Source organism: Chiloscyllium punctatum, chromosome 24 (assembly GCF_047496795.1).
Source record: "Chiloscyllium punctatum isolate Juve2018m chromosome 24, sChiPun1.3, whole genome shotgun sequence".
Lineage (NCBI taxonomy): Eukaryota > Metazoa > Chordata > Chondrichthyes > Orectolobiformes > Hemiscylliidae > Chiloscyllium > Chiloscyllium punctatum.
The window spans coordinates 50,288,177-50,305,308 of record NC_092762.1 but is presented as its reverse complement, the minus strand read 5'-3'; the positions used below and the strand labels follow the sequence as shown (position 1 = coordinate 50,305,308).

Here is a 17,132-nt window from a genome sequence, read left to right as displayed (position 1 = left end):
CGCATTGACTGTAGAGCACAGAGATCTACGTCACAGTGCTGCTTGCAATGAACTTTGACACAAACCATTGCATCTTACTCCAGAATTCCTTTGCTGAGGCACATTCCAGAAGGAAGATGTATGACAGTCTCAACAACCTCACCAACCCCCAGTCATTTTCTGCCAAATAACTGATAGTCTGCTCAGGAAACCACTCAACAGGATCCACCCTCGCCTATTCCCTCAGGGTCTCAACAATACTGTGCACTGACCACTTCCTGATGGACTGGTGACCAAAAGGTCTTTCTCTTTGCAAATTTCAGTGAAGGCCAGGTGAAACAGAACTGTCGAACCACTGGGAGTGTTCTGTGGCAGTGAGGCCAGTGCCATCCTTCCCAACACCAGGAACAGGTAGAACCTCAGCACGTAGTGACACTTGGTGTTTGCATATGGAGGGTCTGCGCACAGCTTGTTGCAGCCACACAGAAAGGTGGCCATCAGGATGAGGGCAACATTGGTTATGTTGTTCCTTCACTTATCCAGAGTTTTGGACATGAAGTCCCTGCAGACCCAATCCATCTGAGGCTTCCAGATGAAATGGAAGATGGCTCGGATGACTGAAGACCTCGGATCTGATTAATTCTAAGCAAATCACCAAGCAAATTTATCTTCTCTCCTCAGACCACTTCGGGAAGGTCAATGTTAGTCTAATTACAGTGATGGTGTACCCTACAATGATTTCCCACATTTAAAAAAAGGTAAATTTAAGCACAAGCCTTCACCTAACATTGACAGATCCAAAGCTTCGGCAAGTGTCATTGGTTAACAATCAGAAATAAGATGTGTTGATTTTTCTTTTCACTAGCCCTTAGATGTGAAGTCAGCCCTACCACTAACTGAAAAGGGTTAAACCTGACACCTTTCAGGTCTGTATGATGGTGTACCACATGTTACATAGCCACATATTGTGTTAGCAGCAGTTTCAAATAGGAATCAAGGCTGAGCTTGAATAAAATCTTTCATTCAAAGTGATAATGTTATTGTACAAAGAGCAAAGAATAAAAGACACCTGCCATGAACAAAAATATAGTTATCATTTTCATCTCCTGTGCAAACTCAAAACCAGGGCTGAACAAAAGTTCCAGAGACACAGAGTCCTACAGCAGAGAGACAGATCCTTTGGCCCAAACTGGTCCATGCCTACCAAGATGTCCATCAACGCTAACTCCATTTCCCTGCGCTGGGCCCATTATCCTCCCAAACCTTTCCTATCCATGTATTTATCCAAATGCCTTTCAAAAATGTTATTAATGTACCCAACTCATTTCATATGTGTACCGCCCTCTAAAAATAAAAAGTTGCCCCTCAGGTTCTCTTTTATTCTTTCCTCTCTAACCTTAAACTGAAGTCCTCTAGACTGCAATTCCCTAACCCTGGGAAAAACCCTGAGTGCATTTACCCTATCCACGCCTCTCATGATCTTCTACAAGATCCCTCCCCCAGTCTCCTATGTTCTAAAGGAAAAAAAGTTCTTGCTTATCCAACCTCTTCCTATAACTCAGACCCTTGAGTCCTGGAAACATCCTTGTAAATTACTTCCAATTTAATAACGTCCTTCCTGTAGCAAGGTGACCAAAAACCAAACATACACTCCAAGTGTGGCCTCTCCAACATCCAGTACAACTGCAATATAACTTCCCAACTTCTATACTCCAAGCCCTGACTGAAGAAGGTCAGTGTGCCAAAGGGCTTCTTCAATGCCCTGTCTATGAGCCCACTTGCACTTAAACACAAAGGTCCCTCCGTTCCACTACACTCCTTAAGACCCTACCATTCACCATGAAATTCCTACCTTGATTTGACTTTCCAAAATGCAAGACCTCACACTTGTCTATATTAAACCTCATTTGCATTTTCCAGCCCACCTCCCCAACTGATCAAGGTCCTGCTGCAATTTCTGATAACCTTCCTCACTGTTTACGACACTGCCTATTTTAGTGCCATCAGCAAACATCCTAATCATGCCTTGTACATTCTCATCCAAATCACAGATATACTTAACGAACAGTAATGGGCCAGCACTGATCCCTGAAACACTGACCCACTCGTCACAGGTCTCCAGTCCAACAATTATCCTTCCTACCATCAAGCCAATTGTGTTTCCAATTCCCCCTGGATGCCAGGCAATCTAACCTTCCAGAGCAGCCCACCATGTGGAACTTAATCTCAAGCCTTACTGATATCTATGTAGACTAAAATCAATTGCCATGCCCTCATCAACCTTCCTGGTCACTTCATCAAAGAACTCTACCAAACTTGTGAGGCATGATCATCCATGCACAAAATGATGCTGACTATTCCGAATCAAATGCTGCCTTGCCAAATGCAAGTATATCTTCAAAGTTTGTGAGAAGATTTGTAGCTCGGGTGCTCGTTGTTGTGGTTCTGTTCGCCGAGCTGGGAATTTGTGTTGCAGACGTTTCGTTCCCCTGTCTAGGTGACATCCTCAGTGCTTGGGAGCCTCCTGTGAAGCGCTTCTGTTATGTTTCCTCCAGCATTTATAGTGGTTTGTTCAACCCAAACTCTGGGTCAGATACGTGGATGACACCTTTGTAATCATTAAAAACACAAATAGAAAACACACACCGGATCATCAACGCCACACTCACAGGAATCAGATTCACTAGAGAGGAAGAAAAGAACAACCAACTCCCATTCCTAGATGTGATGGTACAGAGAACACCGAATGGAGAATTCACCACAAAGGTATACAGGAAAGCCAGACACACACACACACACACACACACACACACACACACAGTCTTGAACTACAAAAGCAACCACCCCAACACACACAAAAGTTGCATCATGACAGTTCAAAATAGGGCCACAACACACTGCAGCACACCAGAACTGCAAAAAGAGGAAGAACAACACCTCTACAATGTATTCGCCAAAAACGGATACCCCTGCAATCTCATCAACAGATGCCTAAGAGAAAGAGAATGAGGACATGCCACAACCCAAAGGACTAGCCACGTTACCATACATCAAGAACATTTCTGAACTGACAGCCAGACTACGACCACCACTAGGACTCATAACAGCACACAAACCAACAGCAACTCTCAGACAACTCACCAGGACAACGGACCCGATAACCAGCATGAGCAAAACCAATGTAGTGTACAAAATCCCACGGAAGGACTGCACAAAACACTACATAGGACAAACAGGAAGACAGCTAACGATCCATATCCATGAATGCCAACTAGCCACGAAACGACACGACCAGCTATCCTTAGTAGCCACACACGCAGATGACAGCATGAATTCGACTGGGACAACATTATTATAGGACAAGCCAAACACAGAACAGTCAGGGAATTCTTAGAGGCATGGCACTCATCCACAGATTCAATCAATAAGCACATCGACCTGGACCCAATATACCGGCCACTGCAGCGGACAGCTGGAACTGACAACCGGAAGCGGCAGAGACAAAGCACTATCAACGCCGGAGGAAACATCACAGGAGGCTCAAGCACTGAGGATGTCACCTAGACAGGGGACGAAATGTCTGCAACACAAATTCCCAGCTCGGCGTATAGAACCACAACAGCAAGTATATCTTATCTCTCAGAATCTTCTCAAGTAACTTGGGGCAGCATGGTGGCTGTGATTGGCACTGCTACATTATAGCACCAGGGACCCAGATTCAATTCCAGTCTCAGGTGGCTGTCTGTGTGGGTTTCTGCCAGGTGCTCCCACAATTCAAAGACATGCAGATTAGATGAATTGGTCATGCCCAGTGCAGCTGTACAGGACATTGGTTAGGCTGCTTCTGGAATATTGTGCACAATTCTGGTCTCCTTCCTATCAGAAGGATGTTGTGAAACTTGAAAAGACTTACAAGAATGTTGCCAGTTGGAGGATTTGAGACAAAGAAAGAACGTGAATAGGCTGGGGCTGTTTTCCCTGGACCATTAGAGGCTGAGGGGGTGACCTTATAGAGGTTTATACAATCTTAGGGGGCATGGATAGGTATATAGACAAGGTCTTTTCCAGGGGGGGGGGGGGGAAGAAGAGGAGGACGAGGACGAGGACGAGGACGAGGAGGAGTCGAGAACTAGAGGGTATAGGTTAAGGGTGACAGGGTAAAGTTACAAAAGGGACCCAAGGGGCAACTGTGTACGCTGAGGGTGGTGCTCGTACAGAATGAGCTGCCAGAGGAAGTGGAGGAGGATGGTACAATTGCAGCATTTAAAAGACATCTGGATGGGTATACGAATACAAAAGGGTTAGAAGGTTATGGGCTGGCAAATGGGACTTGATTAGGTTAGAATATGGACGGGATAGACTGATGGGTCTGTTCCGTGTTGTATTCCTCTATGACTATCAGATGCCCACAGTGTTGAGGGATGTGTAGGTGCATTAGTCAGGGGTAAATATAGGATAATAGGGTAGGGGAATGGGTCTGGGTGGGTTACTCTGGAGGGCCGGTGTGGAACTGTTGGGCCAAATGGCTTGTTTCCACACTGTAGGGATTCTATAATAACATATGTTTGGCTTCCTGGTATTTAGTTCCCTTCTTGTATAAGGGCTTGAAAGATTCACTACCTTTCAGTCTTCTGGGACCTCACCCACGGGTGACAATGATGCAAACATATCAGCCAGGGCCCCCACAATTTCTTCCCTAGCTTCTTGGATATATCTGGCCAGGACCAGGAGGTTAACCCACCTTCATATATTCTAATAAATCCAACACCACCTCTGCGAGATGGACTGTCCCCAAGATACGACCACTAACTTCCCCCAAGTTAAGTCTTCATGTCTTTTTCCACAGTAAACACAGGAGAAATATTCACAGGAGAACCTTGCCCACCTCCTATGGTTCTACACACATGTCCACTTCAGTCCTTGAGAGGTCCTATTCTCTTGGAGAAAGTGAGGATTGCAGAAGCTGGAGGTCAGAGTCACAAGTGTGGTGCTGGAAAAGCACAGCCAGTCAGGCAGCATCCGAGGAGTAGGAAAACCGACATTTCTGGCATAAGTTGCCAGAAACATTGATTCTTCTTCTCCTAGGATGCTGCCTGATTTGCTGTGCTTTTCCAGCATTTTTTAAAATTAGATTAGATTCACTACAGTGTGGAAACAGGCCCTTCGGCCCAACACATCCACATCGACCCTCCAAAGAACAAACCATCCAGACTCATTCCCCTACATTTACCCCTGACCAATGCGCCTAACACTACAGGCAATTTAGCATGGCCAATTCACCTAACCTGCACATTTTTGGACTGTGGGAGGAAACCGGAGCACCCAGAGGAAACCCACGCAGACACGGGGAGAATGTGCAAACTCCACACAGACTGCTGCCCGAGGCGGGAATTGAACCCGGGTCCCTGGCACTGTGAGGCAGCAGTGCTAATCACTGAGCCACGTGCCGCCCCAAAAAAAATGGAACTCTTCACAAATTTGCATGACATCCTTGCACAGGGGCCATGCTAATCTTCCCTGTATCGTTCCAATTTTAGCATATGGGTTGCCGAATCAAGCACATTCTCAGGTCCTGCTCTCTCTCTAGTTATTCTTTTTCCTTTTAAGGATTCACCCTAATCTTCTCAGGCAAGGCTATCTCATGCCCCCTTTCCACCCTCCTGATTTCATTCAAACATAGAACAGTACAGCATGATACAGGGCTTCTTCAGTAAACTCCTGTATACCTATATACCTCCAGGGATTCCTTTGATCCCAGCTGCCTGTATTTGAGCCATATCTCCTTTTTTCTGGTTAAAGCCTCAATATCTCTCAATTCCGGTTCCTATTTCTGTCAACTTTGCCTTTCACCCTCACAGGAACATATAAACCTTGAACTTTAGCTATCTCCCTTTTAAAAGCCTTCAACTTGTCAGAGATACATTTGCCAACAAACTAATCAACCCTGCAAGGTCCTGTCTTATTCCATCAAAATTTGTCTTGCTCCAGTTTAGAACGCGAACCTGTGGCCCAATTTTGTCCCTTTCCATAACTATTTAAAAATTAATAGAACTATGGTCACTGGTGCGAAAGTGTTCCCCCACTGTCACCTCAGTCACCTGTCCTGCCCTATTCCCCAAGAGTTATAGAATTTTGCCCCTTCCCAAGCAGGACCCTCTATATACTGCTTGAGGAAACTTTCCTGAATGCACTCAAAGGCTTAGATGGGGAGGAATTTAACGCTTTGGCAGTCCCAGTCTATGTTAGAAAAATTAAAAACCCCTACTACGACAACCCCATTGATCCTGCAACTCTCCCCAAACTCCATGCATATTTGTTTCACTAACTCCCGTTGACTATTTGGGGGCCTATTGTACAACCCCATCCCCTTATTTGTTAGCTCCACCTACAAAGTCTCACTAGATAATTCTATAGTTACTTCATTTGATTATTACTGTAATAGTCATCTTAATCAAAAACTTATTCCCTCTTCCTTCTTTCGACCAACTCTGTCCTGCCTAAAGCACCGGTATCTCCCTTAGCCAGGTTTCTGTATTGGCTATAATATCCCAGTCCTGCGTACCTATCCACAGCCTGAGCTCATCAGCCTTACCTGCCAGACCTCTTGCATTGAAATAGATGCAATTTAATCCAACAGGCATTCCTTGCTCCCTGTCACGTTCCAGCCTGACCTTCACTTTACTATTTCTGATTACTGCATCTCCTTCCAACATCGCACTTGCCTCCATGCTGACGATCGACCCACCACCCTGTAATTAGATTAAACCCTCTCTGGAGTACAGCAACTTATCTCACATTATAAGTCACATTTTCTGATTAATTAGCATTAGCACACCTGGCCACCAAGATATGGGACTCCCTCCAACTCAGATGTAATCCGTCTCTCTTGTACAGGTCACCTCTGCCCCAGAAAAGATCCAAATGTTCTAAAAATCCGAATAACTGTCCCGTGTCAATTGTTTAGCTGCACATTTGTCTACCATATCCTACTATTCTTACCTTCACTAGCACATGGCACTGGAAGTATATGGAAATTACCACTGTGAGGGTCCTGGACTTTAAACATCTTTCGTAGCTCTCTATCACCACCCCACAGGTCCCCACCCCTATGTCATCTGTGCCAACACACTGACTTCTGGCTGCTCACCCTCTCCCTTAAAATCTAGGAGAAAGTGAGGACTACAGATGCTGGAGATCATAATCAAAGAGTGCCGTGCTGATGAAGCCCTTCACCAGGAATAAAGGGAAATTCTTCATTCCTAAGGGCTTATGCCTGAAACGTCAACTCTCCTGCTCCTCTAATGTTACCTGACTGGGCTTTTCCAGCACAACACTCTGACTCCCCCTCAAGAACATCCTGCAGCCACTCCGAGACATCCTGGAACCTGGCATCCAGGAGGCAACGCACCATTTTGGATTCCCATTTATGGCCACAGAATCTCCTGTCTGTCCTCCTATCACTAAGGTCCAGCTTAACATTATCCTTTCCCACTGTGCCCGAGTGCCAGCCGTCCAATGATTTGCTTTCATTGTGAAGTGTTAATGGAGTACAGCACCTTATCGCACACAAGTCACATTTTCAGATTAATTTATAATTTCTGATAGTCTCTAGATAAATTTAAAGGGGTGGCACAGTAGCTCAGTGGTTAGCACTGCTGCCTCACAGCATCAGGGACCCGGGTTCAATTTCAGCCTCAGGCGACTGTCTATATGGAGTTTGCACATTCTCCCCCTTTCTACGTGGATTTCCTCTGGGTGCTCTGGTTTCTTCCCATAATCCAAAAGGCGTGCAGGTTAAGTGAATTGGCCATGCTAAGTTGCCTATAGTGTTAGATGCATTAGTCGGGGTAAATGGGTCTGGGTGGGTTGCTCTTCGAAGGGTCAGTGCTGACTTGTTGGGCCTGTTTCCATTAAAAAAATGTTCTCAAAAAAATTGTTAATCAGCCAAACTAAAATCAAAGGAGCAAATTTCTGCAGATACCGGAATCCGTACTAAAAACAGAAAATGCTGGAAATCAGTGGGTCGCGCAGCATCTAAGGAGAGAGCAAGCATTGAGTTTAGATGACTCTTCATCAGAGCTGGAGTGAAGTGTGGAGCAACATTTATGGTGAACAAAGCGGATTGATGGTGGAGAAAGGGTGTTGATAGTGCAATTAACTAATCATTATGTGAGAATGGCAGAACAATGGCATGTCTAACTGCCAAACTGGAAAAATCAGGCAGGAGGCTGGGAAGGGAGGTTATTAGAAATTGGAGAACTCAATGTTGAGTCCTCCAGTTGTAGGCTGCCCAAGCAGAAGATTCCTTCCATTAACCAACCAGGTCATATCCTCACTTCACCACCCTGCTGCTACCACCCCCTTTATCTGCAACTCCCTCTACACATACCGAGCCCTGAAGAAGGGTTACGCCTGAAACTTAGACTTTGCCACCTCCTGATGCTGCCTAGCTTGCTGTGTTCTTCCAGCCTCCTGCCTGTCTATTTTGAATTCCAGCATCTGCAGTACTTTTCATCTCTGTCTGATCTTTCCAGTTTAGTTAGAGAGGAAGTGGGGGGGGGGGGCGGGGGGGGGGGGGGGGAAGAGAGAAAGAGGGCAGAATAGGACATGGTGACAGAGAACACAAGGTAAAGCTGAAAGGCTGAAGGAATGGAATTCCAACCACAATCTGCACTTTCTCCCCCCATTATTGCATAAAATGTCACCCCCCCACCCCCCCCACACTTCATGTCAGCTCTGAAAGAGTCATTAGCCTCAAGAGGTTAGCTAGCTCTCTTTCTATGCATGCTGTCTGACCTGCTGCGACTTCCAGCATTTTCTGTTTTCAACTAGTAATACTTGGAAATCTACTCAATTACCAGCATGTTCACAACAGCTGCTCAGATGCTAGGATGGAAAAGGGCAACAAAATATAGCAATTACCTGAATAAGTGGCCATATAAAAATGTTTTGGCACAAGCAGTGTCCACCCACATCACCACTAACAGCCCTACAACGAACTTTCCTTCCATAGAGTTTCTAATAATATTCAGAGAGGAAAAGCAGGCACTTTGACACTGGTTGGCATTTTTAAAATCAATGCAGCACTGGAGTAACCCAATTGTCTTTCATTGGCTGCTGCATGGCAATTTCCTAATAACAGATTAGGGAGAGATTACAAATTTAGAATCCCACTACTGTTTGTAAATCTGAGTTTTAAATCCCAATGGCACACTATTCACAGGGGTATTAGCTCAAGTGTTCATGCCATACATATTGAACATATTACCACTAATATTGTATGGGGAATAAAATTTAAGTTCAGTCAAATGTACATTAATGTGTCAAATGTACCTTTTATTGCACAAGTCATTGCATATGTTGCTCTCGTCACTACCCAACTCAGCACTAAAAAGGTTCGAAGAACATGAAGATAAAACGTATAATTGCATTGTCTGGCATTTGCTCACAGCTCAAATTTCACAGCATAAAATGTCTCAAAAGGTCATAATTACACTGAATAGAAACCCCAGTGACAACAACGATCCCAAATCGCTCAACTGTACAGGGAAACAGCAGGAAGATTGGAAAAGCAACAGCAATTGCAAAATCTACAATTAGGGGAACTAAAGGCATTTCTCCAGCAAATTCAGGATGGTACGTTGGTTCACTGGTGCCAGGTTCCCGATGAAGGGCTTACACCCGAAACGTCGATACTCCTGCCTCTCAGATGCTGCCTGACCTGCTGTGCTTTTCCAGCACCACACTGTCGATTCACGAGTGCCAGGGTCAAGGACATAACTTGAATGCTCTGCAATCTAGTTTTGAGGAGGAAGGGAAGAAGTGGTGAACAGGAGTGCTCAAGACACCAACAGCTTAGATGGAACGAAGCATGGGATCCTGCGGGCAGATTTTAAGTAGCACTATAAGCAGTACATACTACGTTTATGTCTTAATGACTCTTGGTACTGCACGCTCAGAAGCGGAAAGACAGGACGACAGAACAAATTAATGCACATTTTAAGACAACATGCTAGAAGGAGAGCTTTCCAATTCCTGGGACATTGGAACCATTTCAAAGGGTGCTGAAGCTGGTTGAGGCTAGACAGATTCAACCAGAACCAAAGTCTTTTCGGGCAGTACTAATAGTAAGGGTTTAAACTAACTTAATTGGGGAAGGGGGATGAGAACTTGATCTTGCTTTCCTCAATGTTACAATGAACTGGAAGAGACAAATAACACTAGAGTAAGTAATGCTAAGATTGCTAGGAGAAAAGCAAGTGCAAAATAGTTTAATTAGGTTAACAGTGCACGCATGTGATTAAAGAGTGTAGTGAATAAGGCTGCTGAGTTCCAACTATACATAGTCAGATGGGAATATGTTGTGGCAATAATGGAATCCTAGTTCAGAAAACTTTAAAAAAAAAGAGTAAGACTATTAAATATTCCCAAACAAAAAATGTTCAGCAAAGATTAGGAGACAGAGCTGTAAAGGTTGTTTCTGAAGAGTCGGTTCAGGAACAGTTGAGTTACATTCCCATGAGGGGCAAAGATAGGACAAACAAAGCCAGAGCTTCCCATAAGACAAAATGGAGAGAGTAAAGCAAAACAGACAAGAAAGGATGCATTTAACAGACACCACATCATAATGTTTCTAGACAGTAAATAGGGAAAACTGTTCCCACTAGCAGATGGCTGAAGGACACCAATTTAAGTTAAATGGCAAAAGAATTAAAGATAAAGGAAAAAAATAACTTTATACAGGTGACTAAAATCTTGTCATTAATGCACAGGAATCAATTTCAGTGGCAGCCTTTCAAACAAAAATGAGAATGTTTGCACAGCTTTGGAGAAAAGGCAGAAGAGTCGGACGAGCTCTCACAGGGAGTCAGCATAATACACTGAATGGCCTTGATTTAACACTAATTTCCACATTACAGCAGATGAAATTTAAACTATAAAATTGTGAAAGTTGTAATATGCTCCTAAACATGTTCAGCTCACATTTTATGCAGAAACTAACCCACGTCCCATTTCAAACAATTACAATCGGACATCACATCTACAAATTCTCAGAACTCTAGCAGAGCACATCTGCACTTGGATCTTTGATCAGGAACAAACTTATTAGTAGGAATAAGAGACATGCAATTTACATGCATACCAATTTCACAAGTTTAGAACTGACATTTACATGTAATATTCATCCATACCTCTGTCATTTTATGTAAGCTGTTCAGTTAACAAATATAGGCACTTGGGACTTCCATTTCTCAGTTTGTTATCTTTATTCAAAAATCTTCCGAAATTCGGGTTACCATGCCACCACAATCTCTCTCCTACCCACTTGTTTTTATTTCACTCTGATTAGTATTTCAGGCAGGAGCCAATGTTGGACTGCCATCAGCTTCATCAAATAACATAAGAACGAAAAAAACAACAATTCGGGGTGTAACAGCTTTGGCTTATGCAAGCGATAAAGATATAAAACCTGGATGTTTCTTTCTGATCACCCTTCCTCGCTGGGAGCACGACGGCCAATTACACCAGAGAAGTTCAAAGACAAAAGATTTAACTGGGAAACTTACACGATCAAAAAACATTCGAAAAACAAACTGATTGCTAAAATTTGGAAAAAAAGGACCATTTAGAGTGTTTGATGTACACCCCTCGCCCAAAACTTGAAAGTTTAGATCAGAGTGGTGCTAGAAAAGCACAGTAAGTCAGGCAGCATCCGAGGAGCAGGAAAATCGAGGTTTCGGGCAAAAGCCCTTCATCAAGAATGGAGTAAGGGAGCCTCCAGGGTGGAGTGATAAAAAAAATCTGAAAGGCTAAGGGAAGCTTATCCTTTTGGTTAAACACAGACCCTCAATGGACTGGCCATACCAACTAATCTGCGTTTTCTGTTTTTTGCCCCAGATTCCTATTTGATATAGCACCTCCTCTTGTGGAGAGGATAGTGAGGGAGGCAGAGAAACAACCCTTCATCAAACCTACCCCCATTTCCTCTATTAAATAAGACGCTGACGATTAAAGACATAATGCGGGGTGTACAAAATAAAAGCAGCATACCCCCATCCCCCTGACAGTCAGTGACACTGTCTCTGAGTGACTCCCCCTCGGCCTGGGCCTGGGCCTGGGCCTTGACCCTTCGCCGCCCCGCCAACTAACCGGGTGCCCACAACTCGAAAGGCCGCTCCCGGCCGTTACTCACCGGCAAAAGGGGGGCCAGCTGACCACTCACTCCGACAGCAAACTGCTCACCCGGCTGAAAGATAAAGATTTTAGGGAACAACGAGTAGGTGTGGGGTTGGAGGTCGGGGTAAGGAATAGATTCACTGAAGCGCAAAAGATAATAAACGGGGGAAGGAAGGTGGGGGGGAGGGGAGAAGGAAAAAACTCAGAGACAACCTAACCTAATGACAAACACCCGCCATGTCGCCTTCTCCTATTGGTTGTGTTGAGTGATTGGTGGAGAATGACCGCTGCCGATTGGGTAGATGTCACGTCAACCGTAAACATGGCGTACCCGCCCCCCTGCGGAGGCGCTTCCGCTTATCAGGCTTGGTTGCGAAGCGCGGCGCCTACGTGATAGAAGCGGTCCCTGCGCGGCTCACAAACCAGTGCGCCCTGTGAAAGTAGCACCGCAATTTACACCCCCCGATAGGTGCGTTCAAACACCTGCAAAAACCACAAGCCGCGGAACCCTTATTCTAATGACGGAATTTTCAAAGTGTCCTTGTTTGCTTTCCTGGGAAATGACTCGTCTTGTCACAGAGTAAAGGAGCACCACCTACATTACGGCAAAATATTATTTCGCCGATATGAGTAAAGCCCCGCCTCCCAGCTGCTGCCATTGGTGGAGAGGAGACCTTGGCAACATTGAGGAAGGTAGTTTGTTGGCAAGCGGAAGGTAATCGGATCTTTCCACCACCCACCATGTAAACCATCTTCTGCTCTTGATAGGTTAAGGGAGCCAGTGGGAGGCAGCTTGGAGGAAGACCCACATGCAACCTCCATCATTAACGCTGGCGTGTTTTTGCGTATGCTTCATAAATGTGCATCACCATCTCTTGCTTTAAAGTCGACGGTATTCCTATGCAAAACGTTCTTTCTGCAGCAACAACTGGATAAATAAAAAGTTTCTGTATGAAAATTACCCATATCTTACAAATGTTTTGCATTCAGGCTCATGAGAGTATTCAAGTTTCCGAAACAAATAATAGCACAGACTATGGAAAGGGTTAAAAGTCCTAACAGGAGATAAGGGGGCAACTAAGACAAGAAGGAGTAGTCAATACAAGACTGGAGTATATACTTAAATACTGCAGTACTCAAGCCTAAAATTGGCAGATACGGTATTGTGGGCATCACAGAGATGTGGCAGCAAAAATTGTGGCTGGGAACTAAATATCCAAGGATACACATAAGAAGTGAATTTAATCGATAGCAAGAAATGATATAGGGTAGAAGGCAGAGAAGGCGGGGAAAGTTGAAGTCCAGCAAAGGGAAGACACAAAAACAAATTACTAGAAAAGCTCAGCAGGTCTGGTAGCATCTGTGGAGAGAAATCATAGTTAATGTTTGGGGTCTCGTGGCCCTTAGGCCTCTGAGGTTCTAAGTTCTGTTTTTGTTTCTGATTTACGGTGTCCGCAGTTGTCTACAACACCAGGTTATAGTCCAACAGGTTTAATTGGAAACACACTAGCTTTCGGAGCGTCACTCCTTCATCAGGTGTCTCGCTTTTTAAAGGGAACAACCTCCTTTTGGGAGTGTGTACAGGCCTCTGAGCAGTTGTCAAGATTTGGGGCAGAAAATAAATCGTATACAAAAGGCATGTAAGAAAGATACTATTACAATAATTATGAAAGATTTCAATATGCAGGTTGACTTAGAAAATCAAGTTGATAATTGATCCCAAGAAATGAAATTTATGGAAGGTAAAGATGATGGCTTTTTTGAAGCAGCTTGTGGTAGAGGCCTCAAAGGAACAGGCAATTCTGTATTTGGTGATGTAGAAGGCAGACGAGATTTGGAAACTGAGGATGAAAGAACGCCTAGAGGACAGTGACCATAATACAGGGCGACCCCTGTATCCACTGAATCGTTTTCCGCGGTTTCAGTTACCCACAGGCCCAGTGGTTAGCACTGCTGCCTCACAGCACCAGCAACCTTGGGTCGATCCTAGTTTTGGGTGACTGTCTGTGTGAAGTTTGCACATTCTCCCCATGTCTGCATGGGTTATTGTCGTACAGTCCAAAGATGTGCAGGTTAGGTGAATTGCCCATCTAAATTACCCATGGTGTTCAGGGATTTGTAGATTTGGGGCATTTAGTCATGGATAAATATAGGATAGTAGGGGAATGGGTCTGAGTGGGTCACTCTTCAAGAGGGTCAGTATGGACTTGTTAGGCTAAAGGGCCTGTTTCCACACTATAGGGATTCTATTCTATGATTACAGGGTACATTCCGAAACCAGGAGACAGGAGCTGCCGGGAAGGTAAATTAGTGGTTAGCACTGCTGCCTCGCAGCACCAGAGATCCGGGTTCAATTCCCGCCTCAGGCGATTGACCGTGTGGAGTTTGCACATTCTCCCCATGTCTGCGTGGGTTTCCTCTGGGTGTTCCGGTTTCCTCCCACAGTCCAAAAATGTGCAGATTAGGTGCTATGCTAAATTGCCCATAGTGTTAGGTGAAGGAGTAATTGTAGGGGACCGGGTCTGGATGCGTTGTGCTTCGACAGGTCGGTGTGGACTTGTTAGGGCGAAGGGCCTGTTTCCACACTGTTAGTAATCTATTCTAATCTAATCCACTAATGGGTTTACTCCTATCCATGGTTTCAGGTTCCGCGGTAGGTTTAGGAATGTATCCCCCATGGGTACGGGGAGGGGGACCAATTTATTATAGAATTTACCCTGCTGTTTGAGAACAAGAAGCTGGAGTCAGATGTAATGTTATAACAATTGAGTAAAGGTAACTAACTATAAAGACATGAGGGAGGAACTAGCCAGAGTTGATTTGAAGAGGAGCCTAGCAGGGAAGACAGTGGAGCAGCAATGGCAGGGGTTTCAGGAGGAACAGCAGAAATTCATCACAAGGAAGAAGAAACACAGTTAGGGGAAGACAAGGTGGATCTGACAAAGGGAAGTCAGGAACAACATAAAAGCAAAAGAAAAAGCATACAATATGGTGAAGATTAGTGGGAAGCCAGAAGACTGAGAAGCCTGTAAAAAACAACAGAGGACAAATATCAAAAGCAATAAGGAGGAGAAGATGAAACATGAGAGTAAGCTAGCTAGTAATATAACAAGTTTGCAAGATTTTTTTAAAAAGATAAATAAAAATTAAGAGGGGCTAGCACGGACATTGGACCTCTGGAAAATAAGGCTGGAAAATTAAACAAAAAAAGGCGGAAGAACTGAGAAATTCATTGCATCAGTCTTCACAGTGGAGTACACCAGCAACATACCAGAATTTCAACAAAGTTAGAGATCAGAGAGCAATGTAGTGGCTATCATCCAGCAGATGGATACTGGCGAAGGCGAAAAGTCTAAAGATGATAAATCACCTGTACCAAATAGACAATAGCTAGGCTTCTGAAGGAGATAGCTGAGGAGGTTGTGGAGGCATTACTGGTGATCTTTCAAGATCGCTGGAGTCAGGAAGGGTGCCAGAAAATGGCTAATGTAACACCCCTATTTAAGAAGAGAGCAAGGCAGGAGGCAGGAAATGATCAGCCAGCTGACCTGACCTTAGACATTGGTACGGTTTTAGAGTCCATTATGAAGGATGAGATTGCGAAGTACTTAAAATAGGGCTGAGTTAGCACTGCTTTGTTAAGGAGACATCATGCCTGATAAATCTGTTTGTATTCTTTAAGTGTAATGAATAAGTTAGATAAGGGAGAGCCAGTGAACGTGATTCATTAGGATTTCCAGAACGTCTTCAACAAGGTCTCGCACAGGAGGCTGCTGAATAGGTTAAATCGCATGGTGTTAGGCACTGGCAGGAATAGACGATTTGTTGACTAGGTAAAGGGGTCTTTATCGGGATGGCAGCTGGTAACTACTGGAGTTCTGCAAGGGTCAGTATTGGACTACATCTATTCATGTTGTACATTAACTATCTGGACGAAAGAACTGAAGGCATTGTTGCTAAGTTTGCCTATGATACAAGGATAGATGAAAGGGCAAGTAGTGTTGAGGAAGCAGAGAGGCTGCAGAAGGATTTGGACAGGCCAGGAGAGTGGGCGAAATGATAGATAGAATACAATATGGGAAAGTGCACTTTGGAGGGAAGGATAGAGGCATAGACGATTTTCTAAATGTGAAAAAGCTTCAGAAATCAAAGTACAAAGGGACTTTGAAATCCCAGTTCAGGATTCTCTCAAGGTTAACATTTACGTTAAGTTGGCAGTTAAAAAAAATCAAATGCAATGTTAGCATTCATTTTAAGAGGGCTAAGAGTACAAAAGCAAGGACGTACTGCTGAAGCTGTGTAAGACTTTGGTCAGACCACATTTGGAATATTGTGAGCAGTTTTGGGTCCTGTATCAAAGGATACAAAACTTGAAGCAGCTGAGACTGGAGGCTTGAAGCAGAACTAGGGTCTGGTGCAGGCAGTCAGAATGTTTCTGATGAAGAGCTTATGCTCAGACTGTCGATTCTTCTGCACCTCAGATACTGCCTGACTGGCTATGCTTTTCCAGCACCACACTTTTTTTTGACTCTAAAGGAAGAATGCACTGGCCTTGAAGGGGGTCCAATGTACGTTCACAAGAATGACTCCAGCTTGTTGTGAGGAGCGACTAAGCTCTTAGTCTGTACTTGATTAACTTTAGAAGGATACTGACAGGCCTGGATAGAGTGGACATGGAGATGTTTCCACTAGTACAACATGGATAGGTTAGACTGAAGGGTCTATTTCTGTGCAGTATGACTCAGACTCTGTGACTCAAGGAGAGACTAGAACCTGAGGGCACAGCCTCAGAGTGAAGGAACAATCCTTTAGAACTGAGATAAGGAATTTCTGCAGGCAGAGGGTGATGAATCTATGAAACTCCTTACCACAAAGGGCTTGGAGGCCAAGCTAGGTTCTTGATTAGGGAATACAGGGAGAAGACAGGAGAACGGTGTTAAGAAACATATCAGTCATGTTCAAATGGCAGAACAGAC

The 17,132-nt window shown here is 44.4% G+C and overlaps 1 protein-coding gene and 1 non-coding gene across 3 annotated transcripts in view; both read right to left on the bottom strand.

The window, feature by feature from the left end:
• The window catches only part of kdm4b (lysine (K)-specific demethylase 4B), a 499,010-nt gene extending 486,647 nt beyond the window's left edge, over positions 1-12,363 (bottom strand). The window contains exon 1 of one of the 2 annotated variants that reach the window (XM_072593817.1): positions 12,173-12,363. The gene's annotated coding sequence lies outside the window, so the exon portion shown is untranslated. The remainder of the gene's footprint in view (positions 1-12,172) is intronic. The other variant, XM_072593816.1, reaches the window with a different exon arrangement.
• LOC140494875 (U6 spliceosomal RNA) lies at positions 5,434-5,538 on the bottom strand. The gene has a single exon (XR_011964050.1). It is a non-coding gene; the product is annotated as a U6 spliceosomal RNA (small nuclear RNA).
• Positions 12,364-17,132: the final 4,769 nt, after the last annotated feature.